Genomic DNA, 21,084 nt, shown 5'->3' with positions numbered 1-21,084 from the left:
TGAGAGATCTCATCTCTCCATATGCCCTGCCGCTGTGCCACTGCAGATTGCAACTGATTGCGCTGGAGCGCCCAGCTGGCAGGACCTTCCGAGAAGGGATGCTCAACCCAGCCAGTCTCTCAACGCTAGCCCTGCCCTTTCTGTAGCATATGCAGCCTCTCCTTCAACTCCCAGATTCTGAGCCAGCAGAAGGAAAGCAATGGGCCCCAGGACAGGGGGGATCTCCCCCAGGAGGGGGGGGGCAGTTAACTACGTGGGATTACAGTCACAGCCGTGCCAGGCTTAGACCTCGAGAATGGTGTGGCTGGTAGAATTTATGGTGCCATCCCAGCAAGCGGGCTGCCCCGGCGAAACACCATCTGCAGCTTCTTAAAGCATCAAACTGGCACCGGGGGAAGGGAGAGAGCTGGGGCTGTAGCTCCATGCAGTCCTGAGCCTCTGCAGCATGGGGCCCAGCCAGCAGTCTCTCAACAAGCGTCAATTATTTATGAATTTTAAAGGTGAGGAGAGGAGAGGAAGGGAGGGGGGAGGAGGGAAACTTACAAGACCAGAGCAGAAGCTGAGAAGCATCTTTGGTTACATAACAGAAGAGGCGCAAAGAAGCAGTGAAACGGTGACGGTCAGATTTTGCTTACGGACTCCCCCCTTCTCGCTCATCCTCTCATCTTCTTCTTCCAGCCCGATCGGAGGATGAGAATCAAAAGGTGAAGAGGAACACAGCGCCGGCTGCAAGGGGAAATCCTGCAACAGCACCTCAGGCCGTAGTACAGGAGGCGGCAATCACATTCTCCTCCATACATCAGCTTGTGTAATTGGCATTCGGATACTATCCATTCAGAGTCTGACCACAAGGGAAGGGAGCGCAGAGGAAGGGAGGGGGGAGAAAGAGCGCGTTCTGATTTCAAACCCAATTAGCCACTTTGCTGCACACAAAAGGGAATTTGCTCCAATGCAGCGCAGCCTTTGCGGAATCCGTGCTCCCCGATTTCTAGAGACCGCTGTTAAAGCCGATCTCTTGACACCGGGGTAGGGCAAAGTGCCAGATTCTTCCATGGCAGGAGGGTGGGGAAAGGTGGCCCAGTTTTGCACAGAATTTTACTGTAAGCTCTGTCAAATCACAGAAATTAAAACTAGACGAATCCTGCTGGATTATCTACAGTCTACCCCCTTTGACTGAAACAGGGTTGTATCCTACAATCTTCTGGCCAGCATTTAGATAGCCTCCTTCTGTGTGTCCCATATAACAGGAGCTTCCTCCCAGTTCCACTGGGCGACTCTTCCACTGCCAAACACATGGCTTGGAACATTTTGTAGATTTCTATTAGTCAAAAAATCCAGCCTACTAGCCACAGGCCAGTGAAGAACGTGAAGGGCAACGTAGCCAACAAGTTCTAGGGCGTGAAATCCTGTCCTCCAGCACCACCACTGACTCCCAACTGCTGGGAAGAGGGAAAGGGCTGGGATTCTTACTCAGGTGCTGGTCAGCAGCAGATAAAGTAGACTGAGCAGGAGAGGGTGCCCGGGGAAGGGAGTGACACTTAACCAAGCCAAGGGGAGAGAACAGCTGATGTTTTTAACAGAGGAGGCGAAACTGCGCTCTCCTCCCACTTACTTCACCCATAACACAGGAACCTGTCTTTGTACCAGACTCTGGCTGATGGGAGTGGGATACATTTGATATTCCGCCCCCCACCCCCAGGCTGCTGGAAGGAAGGAGCTGTCTCTCTCCCTTAGGCTGCATCCTCCTGGCACTCTGAAGGGAGGGTTATCTGCTGCTCTATGCCTGCATTTTGGCTCCTGCAAGGGGAATGCTCCGCTCCCGTACTCATCTGCCCAGACACATTGCTAAGTCTTCCACCACCACAAAGCGCTCCAATGACTGCCTCTGCTGCTGCCCCAAGAATCAACAAAGTGAAACTGACCCAATTGTCATTTTCACCACTTCCCAAAAGGTTGGACTAACAGGGGATAAAACTGACCAGAGTATTATCCATTTCAGCCTGCTGCTGGGCAAAGCGAGGAGCAGTAGCAGATGCACTAGAGCGGTCTTCCTGAGAGGACGGAGAGACAACACTGTATCATCTCGTATTTGGAAGATTCTTCCTGAGAGAGAAAATCTTTTTCTTTGAATGAAAGTGAATTGCTGTAGGAAGTGATGGCTCACTCACTCCCCCCCCCCCAATTTAGATAACGCATCCCACTTATCATGGACCACTGAGTTTGTCTACCCCTGGATCAACCGACTTCCACCTCAGAAACTCTTCCTAATAGCCAACCTACATTTCCCCTTTCTTAAAGGGCAATTTAACTCTTAAAAAAAAAAAAACACCAAGGGATCATATCCGCTCTGAAAGATTTTATCAACCGCTTACAAAAACCACCTACAATTACCATAACTGAAATATTAGAGTGAAAAAATAGGTTTTCCCTTGATCACTTCAATGGGTCGGCTGTGTGCGTTTAACAGCACTTTGCGTAGATAGTCAGTTTCACTGCTCCTCTCCTGGTTAGTCAGTTTGCAAGGGCCTTTCACACACCAGCTAGGGTGAGAAGAAACATTAAAACAATGTTATGGTAAAACCACAAAAATCTGCACTCAGGGGCAGGTGGAGGACCTGAAACTATCTTAAACTTGGTTTTAGATCCTCCCTATACTCTTTGGGTTTTTGCACCAGTGTAACGCAGCTAGGATGGATGCCCCTACACCAGCGGCTCCCAAACAACATTTTCCCCTGCATGACCCCATTTTCAGAGGTGGGGTTCCCACTACCCCAGACAGCATGGAAGTTGCTGTTTAAAAATGATGTCCTCCCCGCCGTGTGAGCTCACATGCACTACACGTGCAAGGTCACGCCGCAAGGAGGATGCCGGACTGCACAATCTCACACACACATGGTGCGTGCGAGGTCATGCTGTACGGAGGGCACCGTTTTGTGGAGCAAAACAGCTTCCCCTGTGCGATGTGACCTCGTGCATACGGTGTGTGTGAGGTCAAGCTGTGCGGGGGAGGCCATTTGGTAAAATGGCCTCCTCTCCATGCTCGGGATGGCCGTGACCCCATCTGCTGATGAAGCAACCCCACTTGGGGGTCACGACCCACAGTTTGGGAACTGCTGCCCTACACCTTAATCGAGAAGCACATTGGAATAAACTGCACCCGCATAACCGTATTTTTCACTGTCTCTCTACATTAGGGGTTAGCACCAGTTTAACCGCACAAAGGTTTCCAGGGCATATTTCCCTAACCTACGCTCCATGCACCACTCCGATTCCTCCAGCTCGGGTATCTGTAGGTGGTCGTCATGTCCCCAGCTTTTTAAGAGTGGTCTTACACCCAGTGTGTGTGCTGGTTTAACTACATGGGTTAACCCCTAGTGTGCACACTTTTAACTCGGTTTAAGAGCCGAAGTGTCATTGGTTTAGCTTAAATTCATTCGTAAGTTAGTTAAATGGACGCACAAGCGGCAGGGCATAGACCAGCCCTGAGGTTTAGAACATTACAAAAAACACGAAGCTACAAAAGCCAGGAAACAGAACTGAAACTACACCTTCCACTCACCCTGCTCTGCTTGAGGACTGCAGCTCATACACAATCTAGCGCTGACAAACACCATCACAACCGAGGCAGATCAAGGCAGGAGTGGCTCGTTGTTTTGTACAATAAGCCAACCCATTAAGTTCCAAACAGGTTTTTTGTTTAATTTTCTTTTATTCCCAGCTTAACACTCAGGAAAAAGTAACCAGGGACAGCACGTAAACCTGCCAATTAGGGAGCATGGTAAGCCTGGCAGCTGACACGGGTTAGAAAAGCATTCGCTGTCTCCTCTGTTTAAAGTACGCTTGTCTAGTCAACCTGCCCACCACTGCCACCAGCAGAACTGCACAAACGGCAGTAACCATAGGGGTGCTAGTATAGACAAGGCATCTGTGGGAGTTTTAGCCACCTACACCTGCTCTGACTAGCTGCAGGCAAAATGCCAGTGGCACAGTTGTGGCCAGGTCTCTGCCAGTGCCCTCAGGTTGGCGGAGCTGAACAAGTGGGAAAGGTTTGAGGGAAAGACCAGAAGAATAGACACAGCCTAAGACCAGTACAAAACGCATACTTGTGCAATGACTGCACAGCAAAGCACACCGCATGAAATGAATAGGATTCATACACAGAGCCAAATTCAGCCCGGGGGTAAGCGGGTGCAGCTCTGTCGAAGTCTGGATCAACAGCCTCAGCGACAGAAGAGAACTAAATTCAGCCACACAAGAGGCGGCAGCAGCAGCGCAAGCTTCCCCTGTACAACTGCTTCTCTAGGGGCATGGGCAGGCTTCAGTGTCCTATTTAATCTTTGGCCATTTAGGGTAAGTCTACACTGCAACGTAAGCCCAACCCCCCATTCCGTCTACACACAATTCTGTCCAATTCGGGCCCGGGTCCCAGGCCCTTGAAAGGATGGAGAGTTTGAGCTTGAGTCCTGGGTGGTGGCAGTAGGGCGCTTGGCCCATACTCCATCGCTTTGCAGTGTGGACGCAACTCGGACCCTGGCCCACCCAGACTTGGATCCTGAGAGTCCGCCGACACTATCCTACAATCCCGTGGGACAGCGTCCTTTGTCTTTTCTATCGCAAGACTGGCCAATCGACTCCCAGGAAAAGGAAACATCCCCCCCAGTTCAAGTGCAGCTGCTCAGTGTTATACCCAACAAAGTGGGTAGCAGTGAACAATTTTGCAGTAGAGGACCTGCCCTTTAGAACCGGATTCACACCACTTACTCCTTTCTATCTCTTTCAGCTGCCCTGAAAGATCAAAGTTGTTGGGTTTTTTTTCCCCAATTCAAGGGGGAAAAAACAGCCAATAGCAAAAACCGATCTTAATTATATTTAATTAGCTCCTTCAGCACCAGATCCCATTACACACTTAAGAGCTGTGAACACTGGCACAAAGGTTCTATAGCATTCAAAGGCTTTGAACCAGCGGGCCACCTACGTGATGTCAATCACAAGGGGCCTTTGGTTGTGATCCTACAATCAGAGCTGCATGGACAGACCGGTGCAACTGGGTGGGGTCCTGCTGACTTCTGTAGGGTCCCTGATTCCTGTCCTGGGTGGAGGCCACACGGGTGGAAAGATCCACCCATGCGTGGCTCCCCACTGCAGAATCAGGACCTTCGCAAGATGCCTAAAAGGCAACAAAGGGATTAAATCAAAACAAGTAACCCTGCATTAGGGTCAAAAATCCATGCAGTGAAGCTCTATTCCAATACAATCTGAATGAGTCAAGAGACGACACTTCCACAAACAGAGTTAATGATGGAAAACCCTGTCCAGAGGAACACGCTGAATCGAAACACTGGTTCTGCTGAGTCTGGTATCCTGCCTGCAGCATACATGATGCTCCCCTGCGGAGCACCCCTGGAGCTCCACAGCTACAAGTGCAACCGAGTACATGCGTGGAGCAAGGCAAAGTCCCTTCCTGACCCCTGAAGTAACCAGCTTGTGTCATGGAGCATGAGATTTGATTCCTGTTCTATTGCCATGCAGAACTCCCAATGATAAATGGACAGACAACCATCCACACTGGTTTTAATTCTAACCACGTCAATTTGCTTTTTGATCTCCCACCGATGGCCCCAAATTCCATTGGCCAATTACACTGTGTGAAGAAGCGGTTCCTTCTATGTATTCTAAATTCGTTCGGCCATTGCTCTGAGTGCCCCTTGAACCGATATCGTAATGTGATATTGACGTTTTCATCAGCCCCTTCATAACTGTAAATACCTCAATCAAATCTCCTTTCCACTCAGCTCCAATGCAGGTTAAATAACACCAGGTATTTTTTTTAAATCTCACCATACATAGAGTCCCACGAAACCCATAATCAAAGCATCCACAATGGCAGCGTGAGGGTGACATACGATAATGGCCGCTGGTGAGGGGATTGCTCTACAGTGCCCCTGGACTCAAAAGCGAGGGCAATAACACAGACCCTCTGCTTGTCCCATAGTTCAGTATGCAGCAATATGACTCACTTATTGTTGGGAGGGAAGCGAGGAAAAATCCAAACTCTCTGCATTCAATAGCTTTGTTGTTTTCCACAATGCGGATCTGAAAGGCTAAGACTGGCGAGCACCGTGGCACTGCTCTGTCTACAATGACATGCACGTTAGACGACAGCAGCAGCGTCTCATTCATACTAAACCAACACGTCTGTCAATAGAGCCAGGAGTTCTTGGGCCCTTGATCCCTGGGCTTATAGAAAACCCAGTGAATGGAATCAAAGCAGCCCATGGGCCCCAGATCCTCACGAACCTTGGGGGAGAATGAGCTCTGCATACGCAAAACCATTCTCTGGACTCCCAGGCTCCCCACGGGAAGGAAGAAATGGTCAGCGCCGGGGATGATGGAGTCTCCATTGTTTCAGCTGCTGTCACCTCAGCACTGTCAGAATGACTGAGAGAAACAAGCCGATCACAGACAGGGATGGGCAGACGTGGAAGAGTCAAGGTTTTAGCCAACTACTCTCACCCTTCCCACCCCTGCAGTTAGAAGCCTCCTCCGGTTAGAGAGGAAACTTGCAGTTTGACCCTCCATTTGTTTGGGAGGGAGGAGTAAAAACCAGCAACCCATCCATTTAAATCCACTTCAGCCACAAGCTGCCAGCCACAACAGATTTTCAAATCCAAAGTCCTGAGGTAACAAATGGACACAGCTTACTCATGCCAAAATGACATATCCAAACACACCCTGGTCTGATTATGGGAAGAAAGGAGGGATCCTTTTTTTTTTTTTTTTGGCAGGGTGAAGGTGGGGGGGGGGAGAGGGAGTGGAGGGAGAAGAGGAGAAAGAGATCACAGGCCTAGTCCAAATGGGAGAGTGACTGAAGCCCTCCGAAGACCCACACACAATATGAGAAGTCATTTCTCTCCCTGCTTCCCCATTTGGCAACTGGTAACAAACCGGGTCAAGGTGCCAAAGTCGGTACTGCCCCTGGCAGATCACTCCAGGGTGCATGGCCAGGAAGTCCCCCATCTGTGTCCGCACAAGGGCCATAGGCCTCCTGCAAAGTCCCAGGCAGCTCTCTACATTGGGGGGGGGGGGGAGGAACGGGGAGTCAGACAGGGACTATAATCTCAGTTGGTTACTCCCTGACTATGGGGTGCACTCTCAGAGAACTCCCGGGATTATTCAGACCCACCAGAGGAATGGAAGTTGGGGGAAACTCTGATGCTGGGGTGCACCCACCCAGGTGCAGATTGAGGGGCTGTGGAAGGGGAGACTGCAGCCTCAGTCCCTACAGTAACCACTCCCCTCCCTCCCCAAAGTGTATGAGGGGTGAGGGTCCCGGCTACTCACCTCTCTCCAGGCTCCGAGCTGCCTCCGGCTCCGCTTCCCAGTGGGGGAGCCGGCTTCTCAGCGTGGAGCTCAGCCAGCTGCCGGATATTCCATGCGGCTCGGGGGTCCCTGGTCTCTGCAGGGCCGGGGACGGAGGTGAGGAGAAGCGGGAGAGGTACAAAGGGGTGGGGCTGGGGCGGGGGGGCTCGGATGGCAGCGGGGCCGGGGTGGGACGGCTCGGGGAGAGATCGGGGGTGGGGAAGAGGAAACAATGTAGCAGCGGCCGACGGGAGGATTCCAATTTCGAACGCTGCCGGCTTCCTTGGAACGCGGTGAGCGTTCGGTCCCGGAACGCTGCGGCTGCCGGGGTTCGGAGCGCGCCGGGAGCAGAGCGGCGGACACGGGCGGCGAGGGCGGTGGGGCCCAGCCCCTTACCAGCCTGGAGGGAGCGGGGAGGGGAGGCCCGGCGCGGAGAGGCCCGGCGCGATCCCCGGGGAGGGAGGCGGCGCGGTCGGAGCGGGGCTCGCTCTCTCCCCCACCCCGCTCCCTCGTCTCGGGCTCAGCTGGAAGAGGGAAGCTCGCAGGGCCTCACGAAAGGCAACGGAGGGAGCCCAGCCCCGAATCCGGATTCCGTCCGCTTCTAGCAACGCGCCTGCGCCACCGGTGGGGCTCGCCCGCCCAGCTCCCCTCCCTGCGAGGCGGGCATGGACGACGCGCCACCTGCTGGCTTCTCGAAGCATTGAGACGGGGGGCGGGGACTACACATGGGACCTGGGGAAATAGGGGAGGGCAACTGATTTGAGACTCCAGTCCTAACTGGTGGTGGATGGGGTAGGTGGAGCGGAGGGGGTGGTCTCGTCTTGTCCTGCAGCCTGCCTGTGAGAAGCTTGCTCAATGGCCTGAAGCTTGTGGGGGCACGGTGACATGATGCCACCCTAGTGTCTCGTTCGCACGGGCCTTACGCGACCTCAAATTGATGCTGGATCCGTGTAATATCTCACCAGGTATATCCGAATCCATCAAGTAAAGAACCCATCACTGTGATATCTAGGCACCTGATACACACCTTTCAAACCACGTTGGGCCCATCTGAAAGGACTAACCATGGGTGATGCTGCTTCCTGAAGTGTGATGTTCTCATTTCGTCTCCATGGGGGAGAGCAGCTACTCTACAGCTGTTGTCAGTGACAGCAGGCTTGCCCAGAGGACAGGTCCTAATGAAAAGTCAGGCTCACACCGACCTGTGGTGGTTGGGAATGCCGCAGTCGAAGGCCTTCATTCTTGATTCCTTCACCTTTCCTGAGTCTAGTGCGGCCCTGCAAAGCAGCCCCCCGTTGTTGGACTTAACTGATGCTTCTGCACAGCCTGGATGGTGACAAAGGCATGGGTCAGAATGGCTAGGTACGAGTCTGAAAGGAAGAAGTGCAGCCTTTCCGCTAATTGAAGGTGGGAAAAAGCATTTCAGCTACACCTGCTACTGAGGCGTCAAGGTTTCTTAATTATTACTATTGTAGCAACTGGAATGGGAGCCCCATTCTGCTAAGCTCTCTCCAAACATAGCATAACAGAGTCCCAACTCCAAGGGGTTTAATAAATAGACCGGGCGGGGAAGGGGACGGGTACCACATACAAGAAAAATAAGTGATGAGTCTAGTAAGATAACAGCTAGATGTTATGGTGATTAGTAATCTATGAGTACCTTCGCTATGGTGTGTTTGCACAGTTTGTAGCACAATGAGGCTCTGAGCTTGAATGGGGACTCTAGGCACTACTGCAAATACAAATAAACAAGGATAGGATATTATTGTTGCACCACCTTGGCAATCAGGTCAATCAAAGGACAAATACCAGCCTCCACATCGGATGTCAAAGCTGCTTCTATTTCCTCAAAGAACTTATCCCTTCCTTCCAATATCATTTCTGTTTTCGCTGCACTGAGCCGGAGCCAGCTCCGCTTCTCACTCACATACTTCTCTCACTCAGGTACTGTGATGTCTGAGAAAAGGTACTGTCCACAACCGATGCACATGATATAGGCCTGGATGTCATCAGTGTATAGTTGACGGAAGAGCCTTTTGCCTCGTCCCATCTCCCCTACTGCTCTAACGAATAAGAGAAGAAGGAGAGAGGGTTTGATGCGTATAGGACTGCACAGGTGACGGCTCTCAGAGGAGTATTCTGGCAAATTCAGGACAATATTAATAATAATTGGCATTTCCACAGCACTCTGCATCATCAAAGTGCTGTATAAACATGGACTCATGCGTGATCTAGGGCACCGGTTCCCAACCTGGGGTGCAGGACCCCCTTGGGAGGGCGCCGAAGGTTACATGGGGTCTGTGAGGCTTCAGTAGTATTGAGGTAATTTAGGTCCCCACGCTGGCCGGGCACAGCAGCCCCACCCAAGGCAGCTGGAGCGGAGGAGCAGCCCCCCAAGCAGGCCCAGGCACCCAGCTGGAGCAAAGCAACCCTGCACCAGTAGGGGCCTGGGCCAGCCCATCAGCGCCCGCCACCTCCATTACCTTCCGTCCATGAGGGACGGAAAGAGGCAGGGCCACACGGGGTGTGTGGTGGCAGCTGCGCCAGGGAAAACTTAGCATCTTACTAGGTCAGAGTAATTTATTATAATTATTTATGTCATTTAGTGTTGTTATTATTATTCTCATATGTGTTCATAGGGGTTATTTGTGTTTATGGCCGGGTCAGGGGGTGTGGTTGGGGGGGGGGGGGAACGCGTGTTTTATCTAGTGTTAACCAATGGAACTTTCACTCAAAAAGTTTGATCTAGGTTTGCCACTTTGCATCATAACACATCATGTCATGATATAGCGTCACAGGGTATTGCACCAGCCCGCAGTATATTTCAGGGCATTTTAAAAGGCTTCCAAGCCCAACTTCCAGGTCATGGGTCTGCCACCCCTAAATCAGGAGAATTCCCTCAAAATCAGGACAGTCCACCAGACAACTGGGGCTCTCAACCCCAGAGACCCTCCATAACCAACAGCAAAATCCAAAAAGTTACATAAACATTTAACCCAATTTCCAGAGAATCATTTGATTCTGAAAAGAACAAAGCCCAAAGCCGTCCCATTTTTGTGCTGCATGCTTGCCTTCGGCTCTCATAAGCAACATAGGATCAGGCCAGGTCAGTATTTGGGATGTGAAATGACCAAGGAAAAGCCAAGAAGCTGCAGGAAGTGGTGCTGGCAATTCCATCTGGGAGAACTCATCTCTTTGATTCAGTTCTGAATTAAAGCCCCAGCCTGGTGCTAATGGCCATTGTGACCCCCTGTAATCAGTAGGGTCCCACAGAGTCTTTTGTAAAATTAAACCTGTTATCCCCATTATCCTGGCCAAGCAGCACCTCAGATAATTGTATTGTGACAACCTAAATCAGCCGTACAGATTCAATGCAGGAAAGTAAAGGGATCTGTCACTTCCTGTCCTAAATTGCAGACTGTTGCTGGGCGCTGTGGAACATGAAATAATAATGTGCATTGTTTGCATATTGGTTTTTAAATTGCTTTGGACACATCCTGGGTTAAAGCCATTATATATATATATAATAATTATTATGTGCAAAAGTGTTGTGCTGATGTGATCAGAAATAAACAGTGTGGCTGCAATTTGGGAGTTCAGATGAAATGGTTAAAGAAAATAACTTGGATTTGTCATAAGGCTAGGTTAAAAATAAGGAACCAAGCACTGGAATAAATTGCCTAGGGAGGTTGTGGAATCTCCATCATTGGAGATTTTTAAGAGCAGGTTAGACAAACACCTGTCATAGACAGTCTAGGTAATACTTAGTCCTGCCATGAGCGCAGGGAACTAGACTAGATGACCTCTCATGGTCCCTTCCAGTCCTTTGATTCTATGATTTACACTGAGGACCCTTTACACTGTTTTTGTTTTGTGTTTGTACAATGCCAAGTACAGCGGAGTCCTGGACCATGACAAGGGCTCCTAAATCCTACCCCAATACAAATAAATGATAGTAATAATAATATTGGCAGCATAAAGAATCTTAAAGTGGGAGTAACTTACAGTTCAATGAGAATCTGGCCCGATTAGCCCAACCCTGGGCTCAGACACAAACCCCACTGGCTTCCAAGAGAGTGACACAGGTTTGTCTTGGGTTATCAGAAGACAGGATTGGGGCCACAGTGCCTCAAAGTAGGTAAAAGAACTGTTTTGGGCCTCGGATCATTTGCTGAGGAGTCCTTAGACAGCTGGCTAGTCACATGGTGCTGGCTCTGCCTCTTTGTTTCCAGCTGCTGTGTTGCATTAGGAGGCACAGGTACATTACCTAGTCTTAATGTTATGTGTTCACAGCTGCTGTCGCCTCAGGGTGTTAGGTAACCATGAGTAGGAAAGGAAATGGTCTGTGCAACTGGGGATGGGAGGGAAGAGGATTCATCCGGCTGGGGAAGGGCAGGTGTGTGGTCTGTGTGCTAGCGAATGGGAAGAGAGGTGTTCAGTTCGGGCCCAGACTACGAAACAATCTGAAGGCTTCTGCCCGATGCAGAAGTTACTGGGTGAGATTCCTTGGCCTGCGTTATGCAGTTCGTGCTAGATGATTGGAATGCTCCCGTCTGGCCTCAGAGTCTCCGAGCTAAACAACTACTGGGGAGCACGTTGTTTCTGGATTTCCCTGTCTCAACTCAGACCCGCTGAACAAGATTCCCATTTCCGATGACTCACACCAAGGTCACTGGGGCTTCTTGCTCCTTGGTCAAGCAGGGAAGGGTGGGGAGGTGCTGCAAAGTCAACGCCACGGGCTGGAGGAGGGAATGCCTCCTGCCACTCAATAGTGACCTCCCCTGACCAATTAAGGAGCTGTATTAATGGGCTCTGAAGGAAGTTCCATCTGGTCCATCACATCTAGAAGGAGGGAGGCCAGGATGACTTGTTTTGTGGGGCTGTTTGACAGAGGATAACAGTGAGAGGTCCTGATGGCTCCAGATAGGAGGTGGAGACCCTCATCCAACAGCAGTTAGTTTGTAGCTATTATTATTACAGTATTATTATTATTAAATCATTAATGTGTATTACAGTAGCGCCCAGAGACCCCAGTCAGGATCAAAACACTGTGCTGGGTGCCCTACCAACATACAATCATACAGTCCCTGCCCCAAGGAGCCTACAGTATAAACAGAGACAAGGTACAACAAAGTGGTGTAGAACATGAGGGAAGATTAAAAATAACTAACAGGAACCACTGGTTGCAGATGCTATAAGCCAAGGGGCAAATTGTAAAGCCCTGATTCTGCCTCTTGAGCAGTTGCTCATTCAAGCAGGGCCCACTGAAGTCCAGAGGATTACTCACAGGAGTAAGTGCTCGCCAATGTGCATATGGACTCCACAATCTGGAACTAAGGGTCTAACTAGAAGCTTCACTGGTTTGATTTTTTGAAATAAGTGGATAAGGGATCTTGATGAGTCACTAACGAGCCAATCTAAGGCCTGCGCCAGCTCCCATTAAAGACAATGGGAGTCGGATCAGGCTCTTGTTGAATAGTCAAACACATTCCAAGCTTCCTGGTTGTGGCGTAATAATCCAGCACATCCAGGAACCAGTCAGTTGACTCTGTTTGCCAAGATGTATTATCAGGGAATGGCGAAAGGCAATAGAAATATCAACAATGCGCTGCTCATCCCCCAACCAGCAACAGCACACAGCAGACAAAAGAAGAAGTAAAACCAGTACATGTGTGTATATATATTTATATATATATGCGCTCAGACACATATATGGGTGGAACTGTGATTCTATGATTGGATGATCAATCAGTCAGGCTTTCGTCAGGGCTAGAGAGAAGAGAGGCTGAAATAACTCCAGCGGAAATGAAAACGACAAGCCTCTGGTTGTTACTCTGTAACCATCAGCTTCCTCTGTGACAAGTGTTCCGTCCCTTCACAAAAGGAAACAGACAAAAAGTCGGTCTCCCCTGTCACTGAGTGAAATTTTTATGAATTGTTCACTCCCTGACAGTCCCCAAAAGGCCCCAGTTTCTCTTCGAACAACCCCTGCCTTGCGTAGGCCATGGCAATAGGATTTGGAGGCAGATCAGAAAGCAAAAGAGCAGTGAAATCATTTAATAGCAGAGACAATGGGACTTCCACATCTCCAACGGAGACAGAGACTTACTCATGACAGGCACTGGAGAACAGAAGATGCAATTAAGCTCGACAGGGATTGAAAATGACACTGCTGCAAGGTTTAGGGATTGTTGTATTAAATATGGGACCATGTCTCAACAGCAGTCCTAGTCCAAGGCAGGGCTGGACAAAGACATAGACTCTATAAGCCAGTGTCTAGGGCACCAGTTCCTGGAATCATGTGACAGTCAGAATTTTAGCTTTCATTACAAATAAAAGTGCTTTTCTAGCCATCATGGTTTTGAAGAAAAGCTCCAAAATGTGACCTGAATGTAACCGATGCAGCAGTATCTGCCTGAGTCTGCAGACAGCCTGAAACAATAGCTCCGTGTATCTCAACAGGATGTTACCTCCAAAATTAACTGCTGGGGGGGGGCATCAACAGCCCCCATCAGACGACTCTGTGTGGCAGAAGCTGAGGAGTGCAGCAGGCCCTGCCCAATTATCCAAGCAGAGACAGCCCAGTTGCTAGGGTAGGTACTGAGTCTTTCCTACTCCCTCCCTTCTCACCCTGCCGCTAGCACCCCTGGCTCACTGGGTGGGGAGGGGACTCTGGCTTCTTCTAAGGGTCCAGTTTGCCATCCCTCCATCTCCCAGACTCCTGAGATTTGAAAAAGAAAGCAGAACAGGAGACACTACTAACAAGAGACACACTGAGTGCCCCCTCCCTGTCCTCCAAGGATACTCAGCTTTCTCCTTATCTCCCTGGGCCTCTCCAGGACCCATTGCTTCTCCCCTCCCCTCCCCTTTGATCTGTGCACCTCTTTATGAATGGGGACAGAAGCAATGTGGTGGAACTGACAAGGGTCCTCCCCACAACTCCCCTAAGGAACCAGGCCTGTCCCACTCCCAGCTCAAGAATCTAGAGGAAGGCAGAAGAGAGCGAGAGCACACACCTGTTAGGTGAAAATCACAAAGTCAACAAAGGAAACAACCAGGCAACAAAGGATTCAGCCATCAAAAGCAGCACAGTCACAAACACACCAGTGTCTTCTCCCCCTCCCTCCCCTGAGCACCCGAAGGTGCGGGCATGTGTCACAGGCCCGGAGCTGAGCTGGAAGTGGCCACAGGACAGGCCGGTCACCCCCCCACCCCCCCATCGCACCAACTGCAGTGTGAGTGTGAGGGCACAACACAGCATGATCCCCACCCTGCTGGTGCCTTCATGCCTCCTCCTGCAGAATGGGTCCATGCAAAGCCAGGACGGAACAAGCCAAAAACATGGAGAGGTGCAAACAGATGTTATATCCCACAGGCATTATGGAGGGCAACAGGGTGGGAACACGGGATAGGTGTGACTCCCCATGGGCCCGGCCACATTTGCAGGGAATGCTGGGTGTGCCCAAAACGCGATGGCTGGTCTGGATGCTCTGGTTCCTTTGCAGCTTGTGCTTGGTCAGTCGCAACGGTGCAATTGGCAACACTGCTGAGCTGCCAGTGATCGTCATCTTTATTATTTGTATAGTGGTAGAACCGCAGGGCCCCAGTCAGGGACCTGTACCGCATTGTGCCAGGCGGTGTACGGAACAAACAGACAGCCTCTGCCCCACAGAACTTAAGTACAGGACAAGTGACAGGTGGAGACAGCAGGGCCCAAGCATAATTCTTTCGGGCCCAGTACAAACCTGTAACATGGGCCCCACCCAACACATACCACAATCCCTCATCCCATACGTACAATCTCATGAGCCATGAGAAATGTTATCCTCATGGTAATGGGGGTTGCAGCCTGGGCCAGGCCCCACAGGGCCTCTGGGCCATGGTAAAGTGTACCTTCCCCCCCCCCCCACATGTGCGGGCCCGGGGAGACAGACAGACAGACAGACAGACAGCCAGACAGAGGAGTACAAGGAAACAATGAGACAGTATGATAGGCACACCAGCAGCCTAAGCCCTGTCAAGTTTCTTGTAGGTGTTGGCATTATGGCAAAGGAGAGTTTTAAGGAGAAATTTGGAGGAGGACAATGAGGCGGCTTTGCGGAAGGGGATGGGGCACTCCAGCCATGTGTGAGGGGCAGCATGAGAGAAAGTGATACAGAAGGAGGAGCCAGGCGAGGGATGCCAAGCGGGGGGTGACATGATCAAAGTGGCGATCTAGGAAAATGATCTTTGCCGCAGCATTCTGAATGGATATGAGCAGGGCAAGATGGCCTTTGTCAAGGCCAGAGAAGAGGATGTTGCAGTAACTGAGACATGAGATGAGAAGAGCCTGGGCAGGAGTTTTAGCTAGAAAGACAAGGCTGTATCTTAGAGATGTTATGCAGAAAGGATCAACAAGATTTAGATACATCCTGGTTGTGAAGTTCGAGAGAGAGGGCCGAGTCGAAAATGACATCCAGGTTACGGAAGTAAGTGACAGGCAGGATGGTGGTGTGGTCTACATTAATGATCAAGAAAGGAGGAATAGGGGGAGAAGATTCGGAGCTCTGTTTTGGTTGTGTTTGAACTAAGCTGATGGCTCAACATCCATGAGAAGTCAGAGGAGACAGGCTGAGATTTTAGTTTGGACCGAAGGAGGAAGGTCTCAAGAAGAGAGGTAGATCTGTGAGTTGTTAGCATGGATATGATAGCTGAATGTGTGTTTGCAGATGAGATTACCCAGAGACAAGGTGTAGAGGTGCCCAGTGGCTGCTCTAATTTGCACTAACTTTAACTGACCCTTTATGGAATATTTCACCTGCCCAGGATTGCTGCAGCTCTGATTCAGAACGGGCTGGAGTGAGAACTTATGTCAGTACCATCAGGATTCCTATTTGTAGAAGCATAAACACAGGCTTTAATGAGACGACATCAGTTGCAATTCAGACCATTCTAAGGCAGATAATGACAGGTTGTGGAGAGTTAAACTACTATATGTACAGTGATGGTGATGCAGATCCTAGTGGTCCAGTCCCAAACCAAAATGTAGATGTTCCTTAGCTTCAGAATGGAGGTGATGATGGTAGTACTAGTTCACGCAGTGAAAGTACTGAAGGTAGCTCAGGGGAGGTATATGAAACTAGTAATGAAGGAGGTTCAACATCCGGTGCTAGCCGGGAAGGTCGGAATACTAGTGGATCAGTCACTTTTGAAGAAAGTGGCTCTTTACCATTTCTTAGCCTAGCTCAGTTTTTTCTACTAAATGAGGATGATGATGACCAGCCAAGAGGACTCACCAAAGAACAAATTGACAACCTAGCGTGGAGGAATTTTGATGAAAGCGATGCTCTGAAAACCTCTAGTGTCTGTATTACAGAATACACAGAAGGCAACAAGCTTCGTAAACTGCCTTGCTCCCATGAGTACCATGTCCACTGCATTGATGGTTGGTTATCAGAAAATTCCATTTGTCCTGTTTGTCGTAGAGCAGTCTTAGCATCTGGTAACAGAGAAAGCGTTGTCTAAATGAGATCTGAATTTGTCGCTGAACAGCTGGTGTAATAGTGATGGGCAACAAAGTCACTTTCATTATGGCCACTTTTTGAGAGGTGCTTCAATGTAAAGTTATGTTAGACTGAATCTTCCCTCGTGGAAACATTTTCTCAGAATTAAAGCTTTTAAAATGGGAATCTCTTTAAATAGAGTCTCCAGATCTATTCAATTTCAGTGTCTCGAATTCAAAACAGTTTTATTTGCCCAAACACACCTATTTGCTACAATTTCTCTATTTTTTTCATCAAGACTGTTAAGCTCCTTCCCCATCCCCCCCGCAATGCATTGTGAATCTTGAAGACCTCAGCACTTCCCTGTTAGGAACTTATCTGAGAAGTCATCCCAGCTACAGCATGTGCTTCGTAGTGGATTTTTTAAAACAAACCCAGCTATCCCACTGAACAATGAAATTAATTCCACTGCACCCTTCAAAATAATTTTAGTTAATTTTTCATATTGGGTATTCTTGGACACGTGAGTGCAAATAACACTAAAGTTTGCCCTTTTCCCATTGTACAGCTGTCTCCATCCAGCCCATCACTATGGCACGCTCTAGAGTGAGCTGATAGCTTAATCGGGATATTTATCTTGTGGAAGTATAAGAATTGCCTATGCTTGTTTAAATTAAAAAAAAATCACATTTTTGTTCTACAACTGTAAAGCTTTTTGTAGAAGCTCGGTACTTGTCCAGTGCACTGTTGTACTAATGCATTAAGAATTAAAATTGTACCGTGCTTAGAAAAAAAGAATTAAAAAATTGCTGCAGCTCTGAGCCCTGCATGCTGCCACCCTGCCTTGAGCAAATCCAGCCTCGTTCGTTCCCTTGGGCATAAGCTCACGATGTCCCTACACCAGAGAACAGCATAGAACCCTTAGACTGTCTACATGCTGGTTTGAGAAATCCCCTGCACCGGGGGGGGGGCATTTCACAAAAGCAGATCTAGATTTAAAAAGAAGAAGAAGAAATAGCGAAAAGGAAATGAACAAGAACCATGCTGCAGACACTAATACTTTGCAGCTTATGAGGCCTAGAAACGTTTAGTGCATTCTTAGTACAAATACTCGCAGGGCGTACGTTGTTCTGAGCACTGGGTTTGGACCAGCAATCAGAAATCAAATCCTTAAACTCCACCCCTGCTTCCTCCCCCAATCTCTGCACTATCCGGCTCCATCAACCACGTATCATGAAAAAAAAGTCTTGATCATTTTAGGATTAAGAACTCATTCACCCACGTGCACCAGCCATCATCTGACCAGTTAAAGGCTGGAGTTTCCAGGGTGGCTCTGCAGCATTTCTAGCTGGTCAATACGTGATTGATAAAGACCTCTGAATAAGCCACTGGTGTTTAGAAATCAGCTGTTCCTCAGAAGGAAATGGGGCAGCAGTGCCACCTGAAGTTCAGCTGAGAACTGCATCTCCACTCTGGTATCGTAGGCTACCTCCAAATCCGCACTACACTACATCCCAGAAAGAAGGGACAGTGGCTGTGGGACAGCCTGCCGGCTATTCCAGGTCAGACTGATCGTTCTCTGATTGGGAGTTCTCTCCAGAATGCCGTGTTCAGAGTGAGGGGGAAAAGCAGAAGGAGGAGAATTCCGCTGCAGAAGTTTGAGCTGGGGAGTGGAACGCAATGGAGATCTCAGGAGTTGGGGGACAGCTCTGATATGGGTGTCAGATGAACCGCTCTCTTTCTTTAGAACTGTGGTTCTGATTAAGAGGTTGGGGGAAACCAGGGCCACAAATCCCAGCCCCCTTCAAATTTCAGGGATGCAGGAGGTTGATCAGGATTCAGATTTCAGCACCCATATCTGTCCTTACAGTTCTGGTTCCAAATCCAGAAAGGCCCTATTTTCCTTCCCTGTGAAAGGTGGGATTTTCCAAGGGGTTAAGCACTGGCTTAACGCTGCCAGTTGTCTCTGGGGGTTTCACCTTTGACTCAGCGGGAGCAGAGTTTGAGAAAATAGGGTTATTGATCTTCAAGAGAAGCCAGCAGGAGGGCAACTAGAAGTTCCCACACATGCTTCTCATGGCTTTGTGAAGCTGCTCTCCAATTCTGCCCTGTTTGAAATTTCACATGCCTACTTCATCTACCTCAAGCAGAGCTTTAGCCTACAGACATGGAGGGTTTTGATGGAGTTACGCCAGTTTACAACAACTAAGGATCTGGCCCCAGATAGCTTTTGGCATTCCTGCCACCTCTGTTGCATCCAGCACCACAACAGAAAAGCAAAACCACACGGCTCTGTTGTCTGTGTAGCAGGCTACTCTCCCCCCCACCTTCAGTGCCTCTGCTCTAAACAGGCCCCCTCATGCCCCGGCATGACATATGAACCATGCACAGGTTTGAGGTTTGTTTTTTAAGATCTGCTTTGATGCCAAGATTCAAAGTCTGGGAACCCAATCTTGCTTTGACTGAAAGCTGCTGACTTCAGTGGGAGCAGGGGCAGGCCCCTGCTTTAGATTTCATAAACAGAGCTTTTCCCTCAGTGTGGACATAAGGTCCTGGTTATTTATCTCACTTATCTCATTCATGGGGCTTGCAACTGCCTGGGGTCATGAAGACATGATAGGGGGCATAATCTCCCCCCATTCTTAATGGCTGGCTGGGATGGGATAAGGAATTTTATGGAAGGGAAGTCTGGTAACTTTTTTCTGATGTACCTATGTGCATGCTATGGAAATAGTTGAGAACCACAGATTCATAATATCTCTTACTGGCATTTATACCACACCCAAATCTCTCTAATCTGGGACAGTATCCCTAGGCTCCCGGTTTAGATTTCTCTGAGATGAGTTTAATTTGTTTCAGCCTACAGTCTCCTGGTGTTCCTTTGGTGGAGAGAGATCTTTCATCCTACAAAATTCTTGGGGATGAATGAACTTGCTTGTGAGTAGGGATGCAGGAACTCCTTTTGCCTAATTTCAAAGCCATGGGCACGCAGGTTCGATTTGCTCACAAACTTTATCAGGCTCACACTCTACTTAGGCTAGAGAATGAGCAAAGAGGCAAACACAGAGCTGATAGTGGGTGGAGTGAGATGCAAATATGTGGAAACTGAAAAAAAGAGGTGCATGGCGAGGGCGAGAGAAAAAGCCCAATGAATCAATCAGTGCAGCCCCCCTCTGTTGCAGAAGGGCTCACACCTATGCAGTGGGTGGCAGAATTGTCCCCTTTGTCCTGACTAGACAGCACAGATTACTCATTTGCTTGCAAAACAAGTCTGTTTGGTTTTTAAATTGAATCGCCTGTTAAGGATCCCTCCCTGGGTTTAAGCTACAGGGGAAAGGTTCATGAACTCATCCCAGCTCTGCCAAAGCCAGCAGCACAGGTCAACAAGGAACATGGCCAAGACCTTCCCCAATGCTGTTTGTAATGTTTGCTTGTGATCTTGAAATAGCTTCAGATGTAAACACTGCTTATGTCACAATCAGCTTCAGGAAGGGGGAGACTATAGGTCCTGCAGCTGATCACAGATATACTGGTGTAACTGAGATCAGAATCGGGCCCATAAATGTTCAGGGGCCAGATCCTCAATTGGTATAACCTGGCTTTGCACCATTGAAGTCCATGGAGTGATGCTGATTTACACCTGCTGTCAATCGGGCCCATTCAGCTGACCTCCCAGCACACCATTGTTCTCTACAGCACCCCAATGTCTTGTTCAGACCTATTTTACATTCCTCCAGAGAAGAAACTTCCCCCACTTCAGAGAGAGTGATGCTTAGATCCTCCTCAAGGGAAAGGAGGGGTGGCAGCTGGCAGGCCATTCTCCACCAGGGCCCCAGGGGCACTGGAACACCCTCCCATCCCTTGTCCCAAATAGCCAAGGCTCATCTCAAGGGCAGGGGGGCCCATTTGATTCCACTGACCTTTGCAGAGAGGTAGGGGGCTGCAGCTGGCCCATGGGGTGGTGGTGGGGTGGGAGTTCCCTTGTGTGCTGCTGGCTGGTGGAAGGAGTGAGCTGATGTTTGCCATCCTGGTCTCCTAGTTTAAAGTGATTGGCCAGGGGCTCAGAGCCTGAGCTTGCGGAGCTTTGTATTTAATTTGTCCTGCCTGGAGAGAAAAATCAGGCCATAGGACACCAAGGCGCCATGGGCTGGCAATGCAGCAGTGAGGGGTGAGGCCTCCTGTCACTTATGTCGCGGCCAGGGGTGTAATTCCACTGACTCCAGGGGACATCGGCCTGATTTAC

General features: G+C 49.5%; 1 protein-coding gene, 1 long non-coding RNA gene and 1 pseudogene across 4 annotated transcripts in view; 2 read left to right on the top strand and 1 right to left on the bottom strand.

Annotated features, from left to right (window-relative positions):
* The window catches only part of CSK (C-terminal Src kinase), a 58,279-nt gene extending 50,261 nt beyond the window's left edge, over positions 1-8,018 (bottom strand). The window contains exons 1-2 of one of the 3 annotated variants that reach the window (XM_067534618.1): positions 7,756-8,018; positions 7,342-7,456 (exon numbers count right to left, since the gene is read on the bottom strand). The gene's annotated coding sequence lies outside the window, so the exon portion shown is untranslated. Of the gene's footprint in view, positions 1-7,341 lie in introns of all 3 variants that reach the window. The other 2 variants (XM_067534619.1, XM_067534617.1) reach the window with 2 other exon arrangements.
* A 370-nt stretch (positions 8,019-8,388) lies between these two features.
* Positions 8,389-9,731, top strand: LOC137144366 (uncharacterized). Its single transcript, XR_010917380.1, has 2 exons — positions 8,389-8,721; positions 9,304-9,731. It is a non-coding gene; the product is annotated as an uncharacterized lncRNA (long non-coding RNA).
* A 6,006-nt stretch (positions 9,732-15,737) lies between these two features.
* LOC137144401 (E3 ubiquitin-protein ligase RLIM-like) lies at positions 15,738-17,019 on the top strand (annotated as a pseudogene).
* The last annotated feature ends 4,065 nt before the right edge of the window (positions 17,020-21,084 follow it).

The sequence above is a fragment of the Emydura macquarii genome, unplaced genomic scaffold, assembly GCF_026122565.2.
Source record: "Emydura macquarii macquarii isolate MOO-44397 ecotype Brisbane River unplaced genomic scaffold, CSIRO-AGI_Emac_v2 contig_3451, whole genome shotgun sequence".
Classification (NCBI taxonomy): Eukaryota; Metazoa; Chordata; order Testudines; family Chelidae; genus Emydura; species Emydura macquarii.
This window is presented reverse-complemented; position numbering and strand designations above follow the sequence as displayed.